General features: G+C 36.7%; 1 long non-coding RNA gene across 1 annotated transcript in view; it reads left to right on the top strand.

Moving 5' to 3' along the window:
• The window catches only part of LOC104857372, a 148,006-nt gene extending 126,746 nt beyond the window's left edge, over positions 1 to 21,260 (top strand). The window contains exon 4 of the long non-coding RNA XR_778834.1: positions 21,152 to 21,260. This is a non-coding gene — a long non-coding RNA (uncharacterized LOC104857372). The remainder of the gene's footprint in view (positions 1 to 21,151) is intronic.
• The last annotated feature ends 560 nt before the right edge of the window (positions 21,261 to 21,820 follow it).

Here is a 21,820-nt window from a genome sequence, read left to right as displayed (position 1 = left end):
TTCCTGGAAAATGATTTATGTTTTCTGGCTAGATGTTTATTTCCTTCAGAAAGTTCTATATGAGCCACCATGTCCTCCTCCAGAAAGAGAAGTCCTTGACCTCACCTCTCTCAGAAGATAAGAAGGATGGATATTCTCTTTCCTGAGGCCCAGGAAAAATACCAGACTCCGAGAGAATCTTTGGTAAAGTTGCTGAGTACTGGGGCTGTCCTCCGCTTCTAGATACTAGATTGTATCTAGTATTGACTGTTCTGAAACTGCAATGTTCCTAATTCTTTTGGTCTCATAAGGACAGAAGGATCTAGAACTAGATGGCAGTGATTGCAAGAATGGTATTTAAGCAACCTCTTTCTTACTACTTAGTATGGTAACATTGTATGACCTTCTAAAAAGTCAGGTAGACGTGGGGATGTTATTTCAGTCAGCTTTCTGGAATTCCACTGAAGAACAAGAAATGCCACTTATGATATCCATCAGCCGGAGACTGCAGGACCACCCACCTGTGTTAGAAGGTGTGGAATAAAGGGTAGATGGTGGAATTGCTCAAGTCATGGTAACATCTCCATCTTAGAAACTAAGAAGTAGAAGTTCCCTTGGGTTCTCCAAGACTTAGTAGGAGTGCTTCATGTGAGTGTCATTCCTACAACCTGACCACTGTCCCCATAATCACACCAACCACAAGGTGGAGATCAACCATGCGTGGGTCCCACACGGTGCACCCACAGCCAGTCCATCTTCAATGAAGAAGTTGCATTGACAAGCCCATGACAGAAAGACATGTTTACCCTTTTTCATTTCCTTCCTTTCACCAGTCTCCACCAAAGAAGAGCACAGACATCAAAGAGGAGGAGGAAAACTATGTGAGAGTCATGTCAGTGCCTTCCCTCCTCTATGGAGACCACAGAGAGACAGCTTTGAGTTGGATGAGGAGTTAAATATTTAAACCAAACTGAAACTTAAACACTGAACTAAGGAGTTTTCAAATAAATACAAGTGTCAGTAAAAGTAGGGAGTCTAGTCAACATGTTATTAAGGGAGATTGTTATTGGCATAAATCATTTCATCCTTACAGTCCAAGATCTAGTCCATAAATTAATTAAAGAAGCAGACTACAGGGTAATATTTAAATCTTTACTTTCACTATGATTCCTGGAGGAGAGGAATTATTGTGTTCTAGAGAATATTAATTACCAGGAATTTAAAGCTGCTCAAATGATTCCACAGAAGAATATTAAAAGAGATGTCCCTGGAACCAAGAAGGACCTTAGAAAACAATCCTTGTGAACAAAGTAACTCTGGGTATCTCAGCAACTGAGTGCTCAAGGTAATGCTTCACCAATAATGAGACTTAGTCAGCGCTGTCAGGAACTTGTCACCATGTGCCGCTGCCATTTTTCTGCCTACTTTTTGGAATGTTTGGCTGGAGAACCTTCCTTTCTTCCTTCCATGATATTTCAGTATTTTGTGAAATAAGTTTGTTTTAGTACATTATGTATAACATCAAGAGATTAAGAAGCTAGTTCAAACTGGGTGAGCCCTGCAGTTTTGTGGGAGTGGGCAGTGAAAAAATTTGTTCACTCAGGTAGTTTTAACAAGAACATGTGAACTTTTAAAACTAGCAACCTCCTTTACTGAGAAGTTCACATACACCCCCAATGTAATGTAATTCATCATCCCACCTGCCCAAACCATTCTGGAGCATTTCTTCAGGGAGGGAGAGACAACAGGGATGGGGACCATTATGGCTGAGAACCTCTGAGCTGAGTCAGTACCAAGTTACAGTTATCAGATGAGATTGAGTGCACACAGGGTAGTATAGCCATAGACGTCAACAGTTATCAGAGTACAGGATGACAGACTTGCAATGGCATGGTTGTTATGATTAAGTGTGAAGTGTTGCCCAAAGACTTCCTTAGTGAGAACTTCATTCCTAAAGCAGCAATGTTGACCTAGAGAGGCTACTGGATCATGAAGACACTAACATCATCAGTGGATTGATCCATCAATGAGATCACAGCTGAGGTAACTACTAGGGCTGTGGTTGAACAAAATAGGTTTCCTGGGGGTGTACTTAGAAGTTATCTTGTCCCCATGCCATTTTATCTCTCTGGCTTTTTCCCACTCTCCTTACTTCCTCCCTCCATGAGGTAAGCATCTTTCCTCTGCCATTCCCTTTACCATGATGCTTCTGCCTTGCCTCAGGCCTAAAAGCAGTGCACCTGGTCAGCCATGAACCAAAACCAAGGAAGCCACAAGCAAAAATAAATCTTTCCTCCTTTAAATTGACTTTCCCAGATATTTTTGACAGTGATAAAGAGCTGACTAATAGAATAATGAAAGAGACAAAATGACAAGAAATATTAACCAAGGTGGCTTTGAATATAGACTTTCTCAATTTAGGAAAATTCCAAACTATCTTTTTCAAGGTTGTCTGTATATGATTGCTCTGAAGTAAATGGCTTTGTCTTTAAAGGTTATTTTTAGACAACTTCAGGTTCATGTAAGTTATTTCTTTTCTTGTTAATTCACAAAGACTTCCTCAAAATACTTGATAGATATGGTAAGAGAGGAAGCATATGGAGGTGTCACAAGAAAGCTTCTGCTGTAGAAAAGGCAGATATAAACATAAGGTGTCAGAAAATGATGGAAAAATACAGCACAGGAAGTCCTTCCTCTTCTGGCACCATGCCAACTTGCAACCATCTTGACTTGATGAGCAAACTCTGATCTCAGAAATTCTGAAGAAGTCTGCACTTTCTCTTGCATGCTCCAGATTTAAAATTGCATGGATTTTTCAGTATTCTGTCAGCGGAACTATAAGAGGTTATGAATGGAAAAAGAAAAGATGTAAGAAATAGAGGAAACCGGAAGGCACTATGAAAAAGTCATCCTAAGGCAAATATGTATACATAATGCACTTGGATGTACATGTTTATGTATAGATCACAGCAAACTGCTAACAATAGAAATAGTCTTTCCAATTCCTAAAGACAAAGCAAGGCAATAAAGTGCAGTCCTCTCGCATTATTCTCCAGGAGCTCTGAGCTGGATGTGACTCCACATACAAATGACCCATGCTCAGATTGTTCCAGATGTCTCACACCCCACCTCTCTTCCTCTAGTGCAAGTCTTACTCAGCCTTTGCTCAAGGAATGAATAAATTGTAACCCAAAATATCTCTCACCTTGTTTTTTTGTTGTTGTTGTTGTTGGGGTTGTTTTTTTTTTGTTTTTTTTGGCTATTAGGGAAATAAAACCATGAGATGGCAGGTAAGGAAATATGGTTTTCCTGGAAGCAGCACAAAGTCATGGACATGTTTTTGTAGCATATTTCTTTAGATGAAGGATTCCTTTGGCTGATGAGCCATCACCTGGAAACCTGATCTCACTAACACAGATCACTGGGGAACAAGTGCATCTCCCTCCACATCCTGAGGTCTGCCTCAGAAAACTTCATGTTGTGCTGAGCAAATCTGAAATCAAGTGTCCAAGGAAACAGATGCATTACAAAAAGGAAGTCTGCTCAGTTCTTCAGTTTCAAATATTTATTTTCGATTCATGAGGAAAATGGTCTTATAAGAAGTATTCTGATTTGATCTGTTAGATCTAGGTAGTATATTTTCATAAGCAGTGGTATTATATTTTTCTCATCTGTAAAATGGGAATAATTTTACAGACTTCATAAATTCATTGAACAATTTTCTTGAAAATAAATGTAGAATCACATTTCAAGCAAAGTGTTTGTTCCTCCCTTTTATTACTCTTGACAAAAAAAGGCAAAAAACAGAAACAAGGGCTGGGAATTTAGCTCAGTGGTTCTGCTGCCTGCTTCGCAAGCACAAGGTCCTGAGTTTGATCCCTGGTACCAAAACAAAACAAAACAAACAAACAAAAAAAACCTGGGGCCTCTGGATTTATGTAAATTGGATCTTTATTGGAATTAGCAAGATATTATCAAAGACACATTTTCTTCTTTTCAGATAGGGACAGAATAAAGGAAAATCCATAAAACTTCTGCAAAAGGGAGTTGAGTTTTTCTTTTTCTCTTCTTCACCAAAAACCTAATGGATGAATTATACCAACAAAACGATGAAACCCATCTTCAGCAATTACCAGAGAAACATCTTATCAACAGTTGCAGACATGTGAGAGCTGCCAAAACAGCTGAGGTTGGGAAGAAGAGAGAAAAAGCTTGAAGATTGGCAGGAGGGCACTACTATAACCCACCTACACTGTTCTCCAAATAAGCACCAGCAAAAATACATAGCTTGAAGTAAAGGGCTCTCATAAATTACCGAAGTACATTCCTTGGGTGTAGGAACATGGATGAGAAGAGCTAGTGTTAGAAACCATTGGAAAGGTGGTTTGGCTGAGAAAAACAGAGGCCCAACTATACATAGAATCCTGCAGAGAAACCATTTTGATAGTGAGAAAGTCACAAAAATTAGATGGATCTTTGAAAGGAGAAACTAAAAAAATCAACCATTCCAGGCTTTCTCCTTTGCCAGCCCTTCCATGCCCAAATTAATCTCATGGAAATACCTGGCTCAGAACAATTCATCTTCCTTTTTGAGGAGTAAGGTACAAAACAGCAGGCTCAGGAACAATGGAAAGGCATCAGAAGAAAAAAAAAGGAAGGAAAGAGAGCAATATTTGTGAGCAGAGAAAGAAATATAATCATGGCACAGAACAAAATTATAACAAAATATTTTGGCATGAATTCTTAAAACTTAAATAACCAAGTGAAATGTCTTTGAAGGAAGAGCAAAAGAAAAAATATTATAATAGAAAATTAAATATGAGTTAGCAGAAAGTATGAGTGCAGGAAAGAAAAATATATCATTTCAGAAAAGAAGACAAAATTCAAAGAAAAAGAACAAATAATAGGTATAAAGAAAAGAATGTAAGAAGTTGTTAAAATTAAAATTAAAATTTTCTTTAAAGTACTAAAAAATAATAAGAGACAACCAGAAGATTCAAAATAATCATAATTATAGCCTCTGGTTGGAGCCAAAATAATAACCAAATAATAAATTAGGAAAACAGATTTAAAGCTCTAATTTCAGAAACTATGAAATAAAAATTTGATTCTACATTTTATGTAGGCACATTGTGTTATCACATTATCTTAGGATTTTTCAACAGCACTGCATACTGTAAGAAAATTATTTAATTTGAAAGCTAAGGCAAGTCTTTCTGTCAAGTAAGGCAGGATGGCCCTCTACAGGATTTATTATCCAGATTAGGACATTTCTGGGAATGAGAGGAGAAAAGGCAAATGCTAACGGAGATGCTGAGATAGGAATATGGAAAGACTGTTTTGGACAGGTCAGTACCTAAAATCATTCTACTTTAGGGTAGGAACATTAGGCTGGCATCGACCCTCAGTATTTGAAGACAAATAGAGTAACATTCAAGATTTCCAAAGAAAGAAAGTAAGCAACTTGATACTTAAAATTGTTTTCAGTATGTAGACAAGGAGCATGAAATCCACCAGAACTCCAGGAATATTCTCCCCCAAATACTTCTTGAATAAAATATTAGCTGATTAATTTGGCCAACTGAGGCATGATTTATGAAACCATGGTAAATGCATTGTTAATAAGCACCCAAAGTATTTCACTGAAGAACTAACACTTAAGCAGATATGGGGGCTTGGGGACAGAAGGGAAAGTAAATACTGTAGGTCCTGCTAACCCTAAATAGCACAATTGTCAAAAACTGGTAAGAGATAAAAATGGGAGGTGGAGTCCACTAATTCTATAATCTGTGAAAGCTGGGAGCTACAGGATACCATTTAAAGACAACAAACCTAGTAATGAAACGTTTTAATTTAAATAAAAGTATTTAAAAGGAAGAAGAGTAAATCCTAAAAACTGACTAAAACTTCATAATGAAAGAGAAGGGAGGGGGAGTAAGATGTACTAAACCAAGCAGTGGTTTGGGTAGATTACAATTATTGTACAACTGTGAACCAATAGGGACCATTAGGACCAATTAGTGGTGACCAGATGGTAGAAAAGTAGTGAGGAGGGGATTAAAGATGTTAGTTTATGGGTGCAAAGGCACAGCAAGATAGGAGGAATAAGTTCTAGTGTTCTCTTATACAGAGGTTAAAGATAATTAATATTTTATCATTCAAAATATAGAGAGTAGTTCAAAGTAGAAGAAAGGATTTCTGAATGTTGCTATCACAAAGATAAATGTTTGAAATGGTGAAAATCTAAGGACCCTGAGCTGATCATTCTACAATGTATTACTGAACATTCACACCATATCACCTAAAGATGTACCAGGTTATCAATAAATAAATAAATAAATCTAATAAACCTATATAAAAGCAGCTAAACTTTAACCAAGTAAAGTAAAACCGTTCAACCCTTACAACAGTACTAATGAGTTCGCAAAGTAGATAAAAATAGAAAAATGAACACAGGGCATGAAGAAAAATTTTTTCACAGAGAAAAAATTTTTTCAGTCATAATAGAAATAAAAATTATAACTACCTTGAGATACATTTTCATATGCCATGTAGACAAAAACTTAAACATTTCTATGTTTATGTTTCTATGGGTGTGGCTCTGGAGAGACATTTTAAAAATTGGCTTAATTTTTTTTTAAAGCAGTTTTTGTTTCACAACAAAACTAAGTGGAAAGTACAGAGATATATCATATATCCCTACTGCATGTATTCATAGTTTTGCCTATTATCAACAGCTGGTGCCAGAGTGCTAAAAGTGTTAAAATCAGTAAACAACACTAATACGTCATTATCCCAAAAAACAAAACAGACAAAAACAACAACAACATAGTTTACAATAGGGTTAACTCTAAGCTCTCTGGGAAATCAAGTGCATTTTGATTTAAAATTATGTAGAAATTCACCTACCATCTTTCCTAGAGATAAAAGTGGCAGTGAAATTAACAAAGTAAGAGAAAAAATTAATTTTAAATTAGTAGATCAAGTAGCACTTAAGAGATTCAGATGAAATAAAACACAGATTGTAAAACAGAAAACTTTTACTATAGGTTCTGGTCTCTCATGTCCCAAAGGTTCTGGAATATAAAGAAATTTGAACTGAAAGTATACATATCTGTGTTAATCAGCTTTGTGTCACTGTGACAAAGTACTCAGGAAAATCACCTGAAGCATGAAAAGGTTTATTTTGGCTCACAATTTCAGAAGTGTTAGTCCTTGGTGAGCTTGTTCCATTGCGTTTAGACCTGTGGCACCACTGGGGCAGAAGGGCGTACCCGAACATCCCTCAGAACAGCCAGGATACAGGGAGAAAGACAAAGAGAGAGACATGTGAGCTCCAGCCTCCCTCTTCTTCCACTTTTTATTCTATCTGGGACCCCAGCCTATTAGATGGTGGTGCCTACATTCAGGATAGGTTGCACCCTCAGCTTACTGTCCCCTGTGCCAATTGTCTCTGGAAGCTCCCACACAGATACATCTGAAAGTATATCTTGCATTTCCTGGGCATTTCTCAATCCAATCAAGTGGATAATCGATATTACCCATCACACTATTCCAGTAACTCTAATGGAAATCATGATAAAGAGACATGCCATCAAGCCAAATCAATAATGAGAATATAGCATCCAAATACATTCTGCAATGTTAGGAGATATCCCTGGGTAGAATTATAGAGCAATCGCATCATCTACTGAAGCATAAATACTGTTCTATTATATGTGTAGCAGCCTCTTGGTTGGAAAAATCAGTCCCACCACCTATTTGTTTCTCTTTTCAGGGGCACTGTGGGCCAAGTCACATTAGGGAGTATCTCTAGATAGTAGACAGATTACACATGTGAATACTAGATATACTACAACTTTCCATTTTCAAAGCAAGATGAATCCAGTCTGTACTGGTCACTTTCTCTTGCTAGTACTAGATACCTGAAACCCACAATTTAAAGGAGGAGAGGTTTCTTATGACTCATAGTTTCAGAGGTTTCCATCCATGGACATCTGGCACCAAGGCAGAAGAAACAGGGCAGAATGGTATGGCGAAGGGGAGGGCTGAGGAAAGCTGCTAAACTCATGGTATCTTTGAAGCAGAGAGCAGGGGAAGATCCCAAAGAGGAAGGGGCCAGGAGCTGGATATTGTCCCCAAAGGCATGCCTATACCCCTCACCAGATACATGCAAAAGTGTGCTTTACTAAACTCCCAGCCATCTTCTAAAACAAACAAGTTGATGACCAAGAGTAACAATTACGTGCAGTCTTACTATAGTTCTCATAATAAATATTTTTTCATTAATATTACCATCAGTTCATTAGTAATTAAAAATCATGTGCAGTTAATTTTCAAAGGTGATTATATTTTATATTCGAAGACTATGAAGTAGTTGAAGACTTATTCTCTAATGTCTCCCATTCTTCTACTTTTGTAATGGGAAAACTTATCCCAAGATTTAAACAACTGTAATATCGATAGAGTTAACTTGGCCAGCCAAGAATTCATGTGAACAGAAAGCCTTCCAGGCAGTGTGGTAGTGAATGGCCACTTACATATATTTGCTGCATTTGTCCAACAACCCACATAATGTCATACTTCATTGTTTTCTTTTTCAGAAATGTGAATCTCTACTTTTAAATGAATACAGTTTGTTTTAGCTACTGAATCTTAGATCTTATAATGTTAGGAATTTGTTTTTGTTCTAGTGTTTTATGGATTAAAGACATTACCGTTAATTAATAAAGTTAATTAATTTTAATTATTCAGCTAGTGTATTAATTAATTTTTTGTTATGGACTCAAAATCAACTTATTTTGTTGGGTTATAATTACCCATAGCTCTAGATTTAGAGTTCTGAGAGTGATAATTATATGTATAAAGTATGTTTCTTTTACCTCTTGTGGATGACCTAAAATATTTACTTTATTAGAAGTAGATCGTTATGTTATGTTACTACATTGAGTAGTAACATGGAGAATTTTACTTTACTAATGATCCTTCAGCTCTATCCCAAACTTATAAGCCTATACAAACTTCCTTCTAGGCCACATTTTTATTTTTACATTTCTGTCCTATATTTCAATAAAATAATTTCTAGTTGGTTCTAAATCACTAATATATATAATATTCTTTCTTGTCTAGATTTAATGATACTATATTGTTCATTAATTTTATTGGTACATTTAATGTATATTTGTACCTTTACATAATCCATCTTGGTTGTTATTTTTTCCCTGTCCTCCTGCCCTCCCTTCAACATCTCCCTCCCTCCTTATCTAAAAAGACTTGATACCACATTGAATACAGTGGTTGCTATAGCTGGATGTTGACTATCCCTAAAAAGGCCCATTTGCTATTGGGAAGTTGTATCAGTCAGCTTGCTCTTACTGTAACAAATATCTGAGATAATCAGCCTTTGAACAAAGAAGGGTTGCTTTGGCACACAGATTTACAGGTTTCAGTCCATGACTGGTTAATGCCGTTGTTTTGGGTCCTGCAGTGAGTTAGCTCATCAGGCAGGGAGAGGGGGAAACCATTCACCCCCTGGATGAAGAGGGGAGAAGCTCACACTCAGGGAGAAGCCCACTGACCCTCAATGACTAGGGTATCTTCCTCTAGACCCCTCCTCTTAAAGCTCCCATCACAGCCTGGAGCACCTCCCTGGAGAGCAAGCCTTTAACATGCAGCCCTTTGGGGAAACTGAGCACCCAAATTAGTGTGGGAATCAGGTAGACAGAACAGGGAGAGGAAAGAATGAGAGAGGAACCAAGATAGAAGGAAAGATTCAAAATGGTGAGCACCAAGGTGAAGAATCAAAGGCAAACTGTAAAGGCACCCAAAGGTCACATGGAGAAGATTGTATTTTGTCTTTCTTGAAAATGTGCTTTTTGAGAAAAGTGACATGACTTAAAAATGAAATTCAGAGAAGTACATATAATTTCTAATTTAATAAAAATGACATAATGTGGGCCTTTGAAATACTGATCACTGACCCTGTTTGAAATTTTCTCTTCCCCCAAGCCCAAAACACTACTCTGCAGCTTTATCCCAAACTATTTTGTCTTTGTCCTTTTGTTCCCTCATCTTTATGTTGACTTCTCCTTTCCCCTTTATTCATTCATTATCATTTATTCATTTGAGACAAATATGGTTTATTGTGAATCAGACAGTGCTAAGCATGGTATTGAAGTTAGAGAACTGAAAAAAGTAGTTGTGGTTCCTTCCTGTTTGGAAATAAATAAAAGAATACCCCATTGTTTAATCATTGTTTCTATTCTTAGCTATTTTTTTCCAAAATCTCACCCATTCCTATGACTTTAATGATATTCAATCCATATTCCTTTTAAGGGGTTTCCTGTAAAACTTCAACCTCCATTTTCCATTTGTTCTACTCTTTTCTCCTTTTGAGTACCTTGTAGTTGTCCCAAACTCAGCTCATGGTTTCATTAACATTCTCTACCTCCAAGCCTTTTCTAAGGGTTTCCATTTAGTCTAACATCATCACTACCTTCACAAGCTATGTAAAGTAGAGAAATGAAATCATTTATCTTCACAAGTAAGTGATCTCCAATCCTGCAGATAACTGCTCTATAACATGACCTTGATCTCTCATTTCTTTTCATTATTTTTTACAATTTGTCTCTGCCTCCTTACATTACTCATTTATTCCTCCATCATGTCTACTTTATGCATTACAGCCATTAGCATATTTTTAAATTAAATTTGTTTTAATTGACTCATTAAAAACATAAAATTGTACATATTTATGGAGTATCATGTAATTTTGGGGGGATATGTGTACACATTATGTGATGTTCAAATCAGGTTAAATGTATCTGTCTCCTCAGATTTTATTTTATTATGAAAATATTTAAAATTATTTCTTCTAGTTCTTTGAAATATTTAGTACATTATCATTCTAGGTTTTCGAAATATGCAGACTTTTATTTAAACAAAGCAGAATGCTCTGTTGTAGGTCAAGATGGTTTGCTTGTCCCCTTGATGGATGTAAGAGCCCGGTAGATGCACGAGATAAAACTCATGCAAGAGCAGGGCTTCTTTAATGATCGGGTTCCTCTGGAATTTTTAACTCAGCCTATAGTCATCCTGCTGTGCGGCAGCAGTATGGAGATGCTTACTTCTGAACTATGACTTATCTATTGATGAGCCTCTCCCATCTCTCTTCACCTACTTCCCGCAGCTTACAGTAACCACTATTCTACTCCCAGTTCCTATGATACAAACTTTTCCTTTTCACTCTGCATGTGAATGTAATTGTACGCTTCTTGTCTTTCTGTACCTAGACTCTTTCATTTACATAATAATTTCTTGTTCCATCCATGTTGTTGCAAATGACAGAATTTCATTCTTTTTATGGCTGAATAATATTCTACTGAGTCTAGATGTCATATTTTCTTTTCTTTTTGATTGATTATTTTTATTGGTACATTTTAGATATACAGTATGACAACATTCATCATTGGGAACTTGTACCTTTACATGAGGTATCTTGGTTCTTATTTTTTTCCCTATTCCCCTGCCCTCCCTTCAACCCCTCCACTCCTCCCTACAAACACTTGGTTTCCAATTTTCCTTTTCTCTAATTCTATTCCCTTCTTTCCTTTTCCCTACCCCTATAGACCTTTTCTTCCTGTTTCACATTATCTATTATATATTTTGGTCCTTATTTACACTTACATTTTCTCACACCAGAGAAACTATTCGGTATTTATACATGTGTGTCCTATTTATTTCACTTAAGAGTATGGCCTCAATATGCATCCATTTTGCCTCTAATTTATCATTCTTTATGGCTGAGTAGTACTCATTAACACACACACACATACACACACACACACACCCCACATCTTTATCCATTCTCCAGTTGATGACATACCCATGTTTATAGCTCCTATATTCTTGTGGCAAGATACCTTTAATTCTTTTGGGAAGATACCCAGCAGGGAAAGAGTGGGACCTATTCCTAGGTCCCCACTGGAGCCCTCCTCCATTCCTAGTTCTTTGAGGTATCTCCATATTGATTTCCACAGTGGCTGCACCAGTCTACACTCCCACCAGCAGTGGAGAAGGGTTCCTTTCTACCACAGCCCTGCCAGCATTTGTTATTGGTTGATTTCTTGATAGCAGCCATTCTTTCTGGGATGTGGTGGAATCAGTCTTGTTTTCATCTGCATCTCTCGAGTGACCAGTGATGTTAAACATTTTTTTCATATATTTATTTGCTATTTCTACTTCTTTGTCTGAAAAATGTCTGTTCATTTCAGATGCCCACTTTTGGATTGATTTTTAAACTTGGAGCTCTGATTTTTTTTTTAAAGTTCTTTTATATTCTAGTTAGTAGACCTTTGTCTGAGGAACAGCTGGTAAAAAATTTTTCCTACATTGTGGATTGTCTCTTCACACTGTTAGTGGTTTCTCTTGCTGGGCAAAAGCTTCTTTTTTTGGTACCGGGGATCAAAATTCGGACCTTGTACTTACAAGACAGGAAGCAGAACCACTGGGCTAAATCCTCAGCCCTGCAGATGCTTTTTAATAAGATGAGATCCCAATTGTTGATTCTTTGTGCTAGTTCACAAGCAACTGAAGTTTTGTTCATGAAATCTTTTCCTTGCCATTATCTTTATGAGTTCTACCTAACCTCTCTTCTTGCTGGTTTAGTGTTTTTATTTTAATATTTAGATTTTTTTATCCATTTTGATTTTATTTTAGTGCATGGTGAGAGATATAGGTCTAATTTTAATCTTTGGCAAGTTGAATCCTTGTTTTTCTAGCACCATTTATTAAAGAGATTATCTTTCCTCCAGTAAGGGTGTTTGGCTCCTTTGTTGAAGATGGCTGAGTGTGTCTGAGGTTGTTTCTGTATGTCCTAATCTGTTCTGTTGATCCTGGGATCTGTTTCTTTGCCAGTACCATTCTGTTTTTGTTTTGTTTTGCTTTGTTTTGTTTTATCACAGTAGCTTTGTAGTATAATTTCAAGTCTGGGATTGTGATACCTCCTACTTTCTATTTATTTCCTAGAATGTCTTATGCTATCCTAGGTCTCTTCTTGTTCTAAATAAATTTTTGTATTGTTTTCTCAAGTTCTGTGAAACATGTTGGAATTTCAATGAGGATTGCATTGAATCTATATAACAGCTTTGGAAGTAAGGCCATTTTCACTATATTGGTTCTTCCTACGCAGGAGCAAGGGATGTCTTTCCATTTTCTGATTTCCTCTTTGATCTCTCTTTTCAGAGTGGTGTAGTTTTCAGAGTAGAGGCCTTTAATTTCTTTTGTTAGGTTGATTCCTATGTACTTCATTTTTTTGGATACTATTATGAAAGGAGTTATTTCTCCAGTTCCTGTCTCAGTGAGTCTGTCAGCTAATGAGTTTTCTGTGTTCACCTTGTATCCAGCTACTCTACTGCACTTAGTTATTAAGAATAGAAGACTTTTGGTGGAATTCTTCAGGTCTTCTATATAAAATATTATGTCATCCTCAAATAGAAAACTTAACTTCTTTGTTTCCTATCTTTATACTTTTTATTTTTTCTCTTGTCTATTTGTTGTGGCTAAAGTTTCCAAAACTATATTGTACAGGAGTGGTGATAGTGGACATTGTTGTCTTGTTCCTGATTTTAGTGTGAAGGATTTCAGTTTTTGACAATTTATTATGATGTTGGCTGTTGGTTTTTTCATAGATGTTTATCAGGTGGAGATAGAGACTATCTATTCCAATTTTCTGTAGTTTTTTATCATAAATGGGTGTTAGATTTTGTTGAACACTTTTTCTACATCTATTGAGATAACCATATGGTCATCCCTGGGATAAATCCCACTTGGTCAGGTTGAATGATCTTCTTGATAATATGTATTCTGTTTGCCAGTATCTTATTGGGGGTTTTGCATTTATGTTCATTAGTGAGATTGGCCTGTGGTTCTCTTTTTAGGTAAGGTCTTTCTCTGCTTTCAGGATTAGGGTGACACATGCTACCAGGAATAAATTTGGGAGTATTGCTTTCCTTTCAATTTCACTGAAGTGTTTAAACAGTAGTGGCAATAGTTTTCTCCAAATGTTTTGTAGAATTCAGCAGTAAAACCATCAGGACCTGGGCTTTTTTCTTTGTTGGTAAGTTTTCAAATACATTTTCAATTTCATTGATTGATATTGGGTTGTTCAGAATTTTTAGGTCTTTTCATTCAACTTCTGTCATTCATATCTATCTAGGAATCTGTCCATTTCTTCTGTGTTTTCGGTATTATTGATGTGTAGGTTCTCAAAGTAGGTATTGATCCTCTGGATTTCTGCTGGGTCCATTGTAATTTCATCCTTTTCTTTCCTAATTGCAAGGATTTGAGACTTTTGTTTCCTTTTTTGATAAGATTGGCCAAGTGTCAATTTTATTTATGCTTTTGAAGAACCAATTCTTTGCTTCGTTGATTTTTTTGTATCGTTCTTAGTCACCATTGCATTGATTTCTGCTCGTCCCTTGTATGACCTTTGGGTTTGTTCTACTCTTTTTCTAGAATTTTTGTTTTCAGTAAGTCTATTGGTACTCGGTAGTTACATTGGTATCTTCTCCCTTTACGTGATGTGTCTTGTTTCTTATTTTTTCCCCATTCCCCTCTCCTCTCTTAAGCCCTTCCACCCTTCCCTATTTAAAAAGACTTGTTTCCATTTTTTTCTTTCACATATTTTTTCTTCTCTTTTCTTTCCTTTCCCCTATCCTTCCCACTTCCCCTACTCCTTTAGCCCCTTTCTTCCTTTTTCACATTATCAATTATACAATTTGAACCTTATTTATACTTTTATTTTTTCACACCAGAGAAAATAATTGGTATTTATACATGTGTGACTTATTTATTTCACCTAAGAGTATGGCCTCAATATGCATCCATTTAGCTATAAATGTGTCTACTTTCGCATTCTTTATGGCTGAATAGTATTGCATTGTATAGAACAAAACACATCTTTATCCAGGCTCCATTTGATGGGCAATTAGGCTGTTTCCAAGTTTTAGCTATTACCAACTGTGCCACTATAAACATAGGCATGCATATATCACTGTGATATGATTCTTTAATTCTTATGGAAAGATACCCAGAAGAGGCATAGCTGGATCAAATGGGACCTCTAATCCTAGTGTTTTGAGGTATTTCCATGCTGATTTCCACAGTGGTTGCACCAGTCTGCACTCCCACCAACAAAGGAGAAGGATTCCTTTCTCCCCACAACCCCATCAGCATTTGTTATTGGTTAATTTCTTGATAGCAGCCATTCTTTCTTGGGTGAGATGGAATCTCAGTATTGTTTTCATCTGCATCTATTGAATGACCAGTGATGTTGAACATTTTTTCATACATTTATTTGCTGCTTTTACTTCTTTGTCTGAGAAATGTCTGTTCATTTCAGATGCCCAATTTTAATGGGATCTTTATATTTGTGGGGGTTTGATTTTTTTTTTTTTTTAGTTCTTTATATATTTGAGATAGTAGACCTTTGACTTAGGAACAGCTGGTAAAATCTTTTCCCACATTGTGGGTTGTCTCTTAGCTCTGTTGGTGGTTTTTCTTGCTGTACAGACACTTTTTAATAATATATGAGATCCCACTCATTGATTCTTTGTGATAGTTCACATGCAACTGAGGATTTATTCATAGTCTTTTCCTATGCCAATTTCTTTGAGAGCTCTACCTAACTTATCTTCCAGCAAGTTTAGTGTTTCTGTTTTAATATTTAGATCTTTAATCCACTTCGATATTAGCTCAGTGCATGGTAAAAGATAGGGGTCTAGTTTTAATCTTTGGCAGGTTGAAATCCAGTTTTTCCAACACAGTTTATTGAAGAGGCTATCTTTCCTCCACTGAGGATGGTTGGCTCCTTTGTCAAAGGTGAGGTAGCTGAGTATGTCTGGAGTTGTATCTGTATCTTCTAATCTATTCCATTGATCCTTGGTTCTCTTTCTTTGCCAGTACCATGAAGTCTTCATCACAGTGGCTTGGTAGTATAGTTTTAAATTGAGGATTGTAGTACCCCCATCATGTATCTGTTGTGTAGAATTGCTTTTGCTATTCTAGGTCTCTTCTGGTTCCAAATGAATTTATGGATTATTTTCTCTAGTTCTGTGAAATATGCTGGGATTTCAATAGGGATTGCATTAAATCTATATAGCAGTTTTGGAAGTATTGCCATTTGCACTATGCTAATTTTTCCTACTCAGGAGCAAAGGATGTATTTCCATTTTCTTATGTCCTGTTTAATCTCTTTTTTCAGAGTGCTGTAGTTTTCAGTGTACAGATTTTTTGCTTCCTATATTTCACTTTTTGGGGTACTGTTGTGAAATGACTTATTTCCCTAGTTTCTCTCTCAGTAATTCTGGTATTTGTGTACAAGAAAGCTACTGATATTTGAGTGTTTACTTTGTTTTCAGCTACTGTACAGAATCTGTCAATTAAGTCTAGAAGTCTTTTGGCAGAGGTTTTTGGATATTCTACAGAGAGTAACATAACTTCTTCCTTTCCTACCTTTGTTGCTTTTATTAGTTTCTCATATCTATTTGCTGTGGCTAATATTTCCAAAACTATTTTGAACAGGAGTGGTGATAGTGAACCTCCTTGCCTTGTTCCTGATTTTAGCATGAAGGTTTTCATTTTCTTTGGCCATTTTGTATGATGTTGGCTGTTGGTTTTTCATAAATAACCTTTATCATGTTGAGATAAAGGTCAACTATTCCAATTTTCTTCAGGGTTTTTATCATGAATGGGTGTTGAATTTTATCAAATGCTTTTTCTGCATCTATTAAGATGATCATATGGTTTTTGTCCTTGACTTTGCTAATATAGTCTATTGACTATATTTGATTTTACATATGTTGAACCATTTTTGCATCCCTGGGATAAATCTGACTTGGTCAGGGTGTATGATCTTCTTGATGACCCTCTGTATTCTGTTTGCATTCACTGCTATGAATTTTCCATGTAGAACTGCTTTCATTGTGTCCTATATATTGCTGCATGTTGTATTGTCATTATCATTTATTTGTAAAAACTTATTTTTTCTAGAATCTTGAGGTTTGGCATTAGGCTATTTATTTGAGCTTGCTCTGTTTTCCTAATATGATTATTCACTATTATTAATTTCCCTCATGAGATTGCTTTCATTGTGTCCCATAGATTCAGATATGTTGTATTGACATTGTCATTTAATTATAGAAACTGTTTGATATCTTCCTTAATTTCCTCTGTGATTCATTGGTTGTTCAGAAGTGTGTTTCTCAATTTCCATGGGTTTATGAAATTCTTGTGGTTTCTTTTGCTATTGATCTCCAATTTCCTCACACTATGATCTGATAATATACAGGGGATAACTCCAATTCCTTTGTTTTTACTTAAGCATGTTTTATGAGCAAGTATGTGGTCTATTTTGGAGAATAACCCATGTGCAGCTGAGAAGAATGTGTATTCTGCCTTTGTGGGGTGGAACACTCTGTAGATGTCTATTAAGTCCATTTGTTCAAGAGTTTGGTTGAGCTATATCTAGTATTTTGTTGTTTATTTTTGGTCTAGTTGACCTATTTATTTTTGAGAGTGGGATATTGATGTCCCCCACTATTATATTAGTGCTTATCTGATTTTTCATGTCTGTCAATATTGTTTTATATAATTGTGTGCATTAGTATTTGGATATATATTTATGATTGTCGTCTCTTCCTCTTAGATTGTTTACAAGGATATAGTGGTCTTTTTTGTCTGTCTTAATTAGTATTGGTTTGAAATCCATTTTGTCTGCTAATAGGATAGCTATTCCTGCTTTTTTTCAGGTTCTTGTTACATGGAGTATTGTTTTCACCCTTTAACTTTCTGTCTATGAGTATCTTTTTCAATTAAGTGTGTTTCTTGTGTGCAGCATCGTGTTGGATCTTGCTTCTTGACCCATTCTGCCAGTCTCTTTTGATTGGTGAATTGAGACCATTCACATTGATGATTATTATTGATATGTATTTACTTAACCTTTTCATGACCTTTTCCTGTTTTTGGTTTCTCTGCCTTTGGATTTAATTTCTTGTCTTGCCTAATGGATTCATTTTCCTGGGCTTCCTGGGGTTGTGATTCTCATTGTCTTTTCCTAGGATATTGTTTAAAATTTTTTGGAGTGCTAGTTTGGTATTCATGAAGTTCCTCGGGTCTCCTGTGTCATGAAAATATGTTATTTCTCCATTAATTTTAAAAGGTAGTTTTGGAGTATACTTCAATTTGTGTTGGAGGTTGTTTTCTTTCAGGACTTTAAATACTTCACTTCAGGCTCTTTTTGACTTGAGGGTTTGTGTGACAAGTATGCCGTGATTCTGATAGGATTTCCTTTGTATGTGATTTGTTTCTTTTCTCTAACTGCTTATAATATTTTGTTCTTCTGTCGAGTTTCTGGAATTTTGACTATTATATACCTAGGTGTAGACTTTTTGATCATGGCTAGTTGGAGTTCTATATGCCTCACTTATCTGTATGTCAAATTATTTTTCCCTGATTGGGGAGTTTTCTGCCATTACTTCTATGGACTTTTTTTATTTATGTTGTTTGCACTCCCTCCTGTTTCTTCATTGACTCTGACCAGTCTTATGTTATTCTTCTTTGCATCAAGAAGTTGCTGAATTTATTTTTCATTTTCCCTTACTATTTTTAAGAAAATTTTGATTTCCTGGTCACTAATTGCAATCCTCTCATCTATTTCTGAAATTCTGCCCTCATATTGGTTCATTCTGCTGTGTAAACTTTCAGAAGAGTTTTTTATCTGGATATGTGTTTGCATCTGTTTTATGGATTTCATTTGTTTCCTATGCTGACACTCCGTTGTGTCCCTCAGCTCTTCTTTTTTGTTTAAATCTGTCTGCTCTAGAGTAACTAATCATGTTGTTTACTGGTGTTGAGAAATTATTTCTGATTTTATTTTTTTCCAGATCCTGTTTTGTTGCCAGTTCAGGGAGTCCAGGTTGTTGAGTATTGGATTGTTCCATCTCTTTGCCCCTTGGGGTTGCCTTTGGTGATCTGGAAGTCTGGTTTTTTAATATTATTTATGTGTCTTCTCATTTCAACAGATGCAGTCTGTTAGGTCTTTGTTGCTCACCCACTGTTTGCCCAGCTGATTTCAATTCTCAGCAAGCCTCAAAGTGGCCTTTCTCTGCTGCTCAGTACTGCACCAATGTCTGGGTTAAGAATTATGGCCATACGGATCCCTGTGCTATCCAGTTGTCCATTTGGGGTTCTGGCTGGACCTTGTACACACTTGGGATGGTATATGGGCTTGACTCTAGTTAGGGCCTGCCCATCTATGTAGCTTTTGTCTGGGAGAGGCTTTGCCTGGGGCCTGTGCACCTGAGTCCCTGGAATCTGAGCAAGCTTCTGGCTGGGGACTGCATGCACTCGCCAATGGTTTCTAAATGGGCCTCTGGCTGGGGTCTGTGTGTCTGTGCAGCTGTTGTTGAGGCAGGCCTTTCACTGGGGCCTGTGCACCTGAGCAGCTGGCATCTGGGTGGGGCTCTGGCTGGGGTGTGAGCACCTACCCCCCAGTGTGTCCAGGTGAGCCTTTGTGACATTTTTGCTATCCATTCATCAGTTGACAAGCAAGTAGTTTTGTAAATATTGTTGAGATAAATGTGGGAATAGAGATATCCCTTTAACCTACTCACTTCATTTTCTTTGGGAATACACCAAGAAGTGGGAACATTAGATCATATGGTAGTTCTAGCTTTTACTTTTTTTCAGGAAAAAAGCTCCCTAATGGCTATACTCATGTACTTTTCCATCCACAGTATGAAAGAGTTCCAGTTTTCCCACATCATCACTAGAGATTGTTATCTTTGTCTTTTTTACAATAGCCATTCTTACTGGAATAAGGTGACCCTTAGCATATGAATCATAATAATTTCAAATTCCAAGCATGATCATTCCAACATTCATCTCATATCTGCGTTTGTTTCCTATTGTCATTATGTCTCTTGCAACTCTGTTCTCCACTCTTTGAGTATGTCTTGTAATTTTGTTCTTGGTAGCTAGAGACGATGTACTAGGTAGAAAAATTGCTATAAACAGGCTTTAGCAATCTGAAGGGAATGTATTTGAGAGGAGAAAGTATCCTATAGTCATACTGTGTCAGCTTTCCATCACTATAACAAATATCTGAGACAATCAATTTACAAAAAGAAAAGGTTTATTTTCACCACCAGTTTAGAGGTTCCAGTCCACGATCAGATGAAACCTATTTTGGATTTTAATCCTCTGGTGCCAAATGGAAATGGTGGGGTGTGTATGGCAGGGAAAAAACCACTCACCTCATGCCAAGGAGTGAAAAAGAGGGAGAAGGGGCTAAGGTCTCATTGTCCCCTTTAATGGCAAACCCAAATACTTGAAGACCTCCCAATAGCCCACACTTTAAAGTTCCACAATCTCCCAACAAAGCCATCTGAGGAGAAAGCTATTATTCTGTGAACCTTTAGGTGACAGTTAAGGTCCAGACTACAGCACTTATAATTAGGCCTCAGTCTTTTAGTAAGACTGTACCTCTATACTGTGAATTTCACAAATGCTTCTCCAGGTTTTTTTTTTTTTTTAACCTCAAGCTAAAACAGCATGGTTAGAATGGCTGGAGTTAGGTATCTTCCCTCTTCCATGTGGAGCCCAGAGAGGGCTGTAAATGAGCACATATCTGCCTTCTCCTGAGTCATTTACTCTCTGATTACACAGGAACAGGTTATGCTCTTGCTAAATATCTCCACCTTAGTGTAGACTTCGTTAAAGAAGAACACAGTGCTATCATGCATTTCAAGATTGTTTTCATCTCTTTTAAATGTAAAGGGGATTCTCCCTTAATGTTCATTGTGAGGCTCTGGTAAGTGCAAGAGTCAAAACTCACTGAAGGATGAGGCCTCCTCAATGACTAGGTTCCTCTGGAGTTTGGAATTCTCAACCTTGTCTACTCTGAGTCCTGTTCATCAGTTACAACTAGGGTTTTCCTATCCCAGCACTGTGTTCTCAGGAGCTTTCTGCTCTGCTAAGCTGTTGTTATCTGTATTTGTCCATTGCTCTTACCAGTTTTGGGGAAAGAAGTTTGCCTTGTGACCTTACTTTTCTTTTAAATCTGAGAAGAGTTTTTCGATTTTTCAATTTACCTATCTTTTTTTCTCATTGTCAGGACACACTGACAACATTCAAACTTTCAACGTGATAGACTGGAAGCCAGGCTAGAGAAAAACTTCTGGGTGTAAGAAAATGTTACCAACCTAGAAGGATAGCAGAAGACTTTCCCAGGTATGTGTTGATTGAGTTGAGTTGCTAAGGTTTTCTGGCTAAGCTGAACTAATTTGAAGGGAGAGAGGCAGAGACATGGCATGCTCAGGACTTTGTAAAATGCTTATGTTTATGTTGGAAACAGTCTTATATAGTCACAAAAGTTGTGATTTTTTATTGTTTTAATAAATAGGAATTAATGACATTCAGAAGAAATTGATCTGACTCAAGTTTGGTATAGTCAGTGAAGAATTAAGCTTTGTTGTAAAGGGCCCCTGTATGATTTATGTTTTAAAGGAAACAGAGACACACAGTGAACATAGGCTTTGCTGTTAAACAGAATCAGGCCTGAGTTTGGCTGAGACTTTTACTAGCTGAATGACCTTGAGGAAATTGTTGGCTTTCTCTGTGTTCACTCTGTGAGATTATCTGGAGGACTGAGTGAATGAGATAGCATGTGTACAGCCACTCAGTAAATGTCACTTTCCTTGAATCATACATTTAAGTGAATTCTAATGTCCAATGGAATGATGTTTCTTTGAGTTTTGTTGTTTAAATATTGTCAATAATATTA

Source organism: Fukomys damarensis, unplaced genomic scaffold (assembly GCF_012274545.1).
Source record: "Fukomys damarensis isolate Sample0158 unplaced genomic scaffold, DMR_v1.0_HiC HiC_scaffold_37, whole genome shotgun sequence".
In the NCBI taxonomy this organism is placed as follows: Eukaryota; Metazoa; Chordata; class Mammalia; order Rodentia; family Bathyergidae; genus Fukomys; species Fukomys damarensis.
The sequence above is the reverse complement of the archived record's forward strand: the minus strand, read 5'-3'. Positions and strand labels throughout refer to the sequence as shown.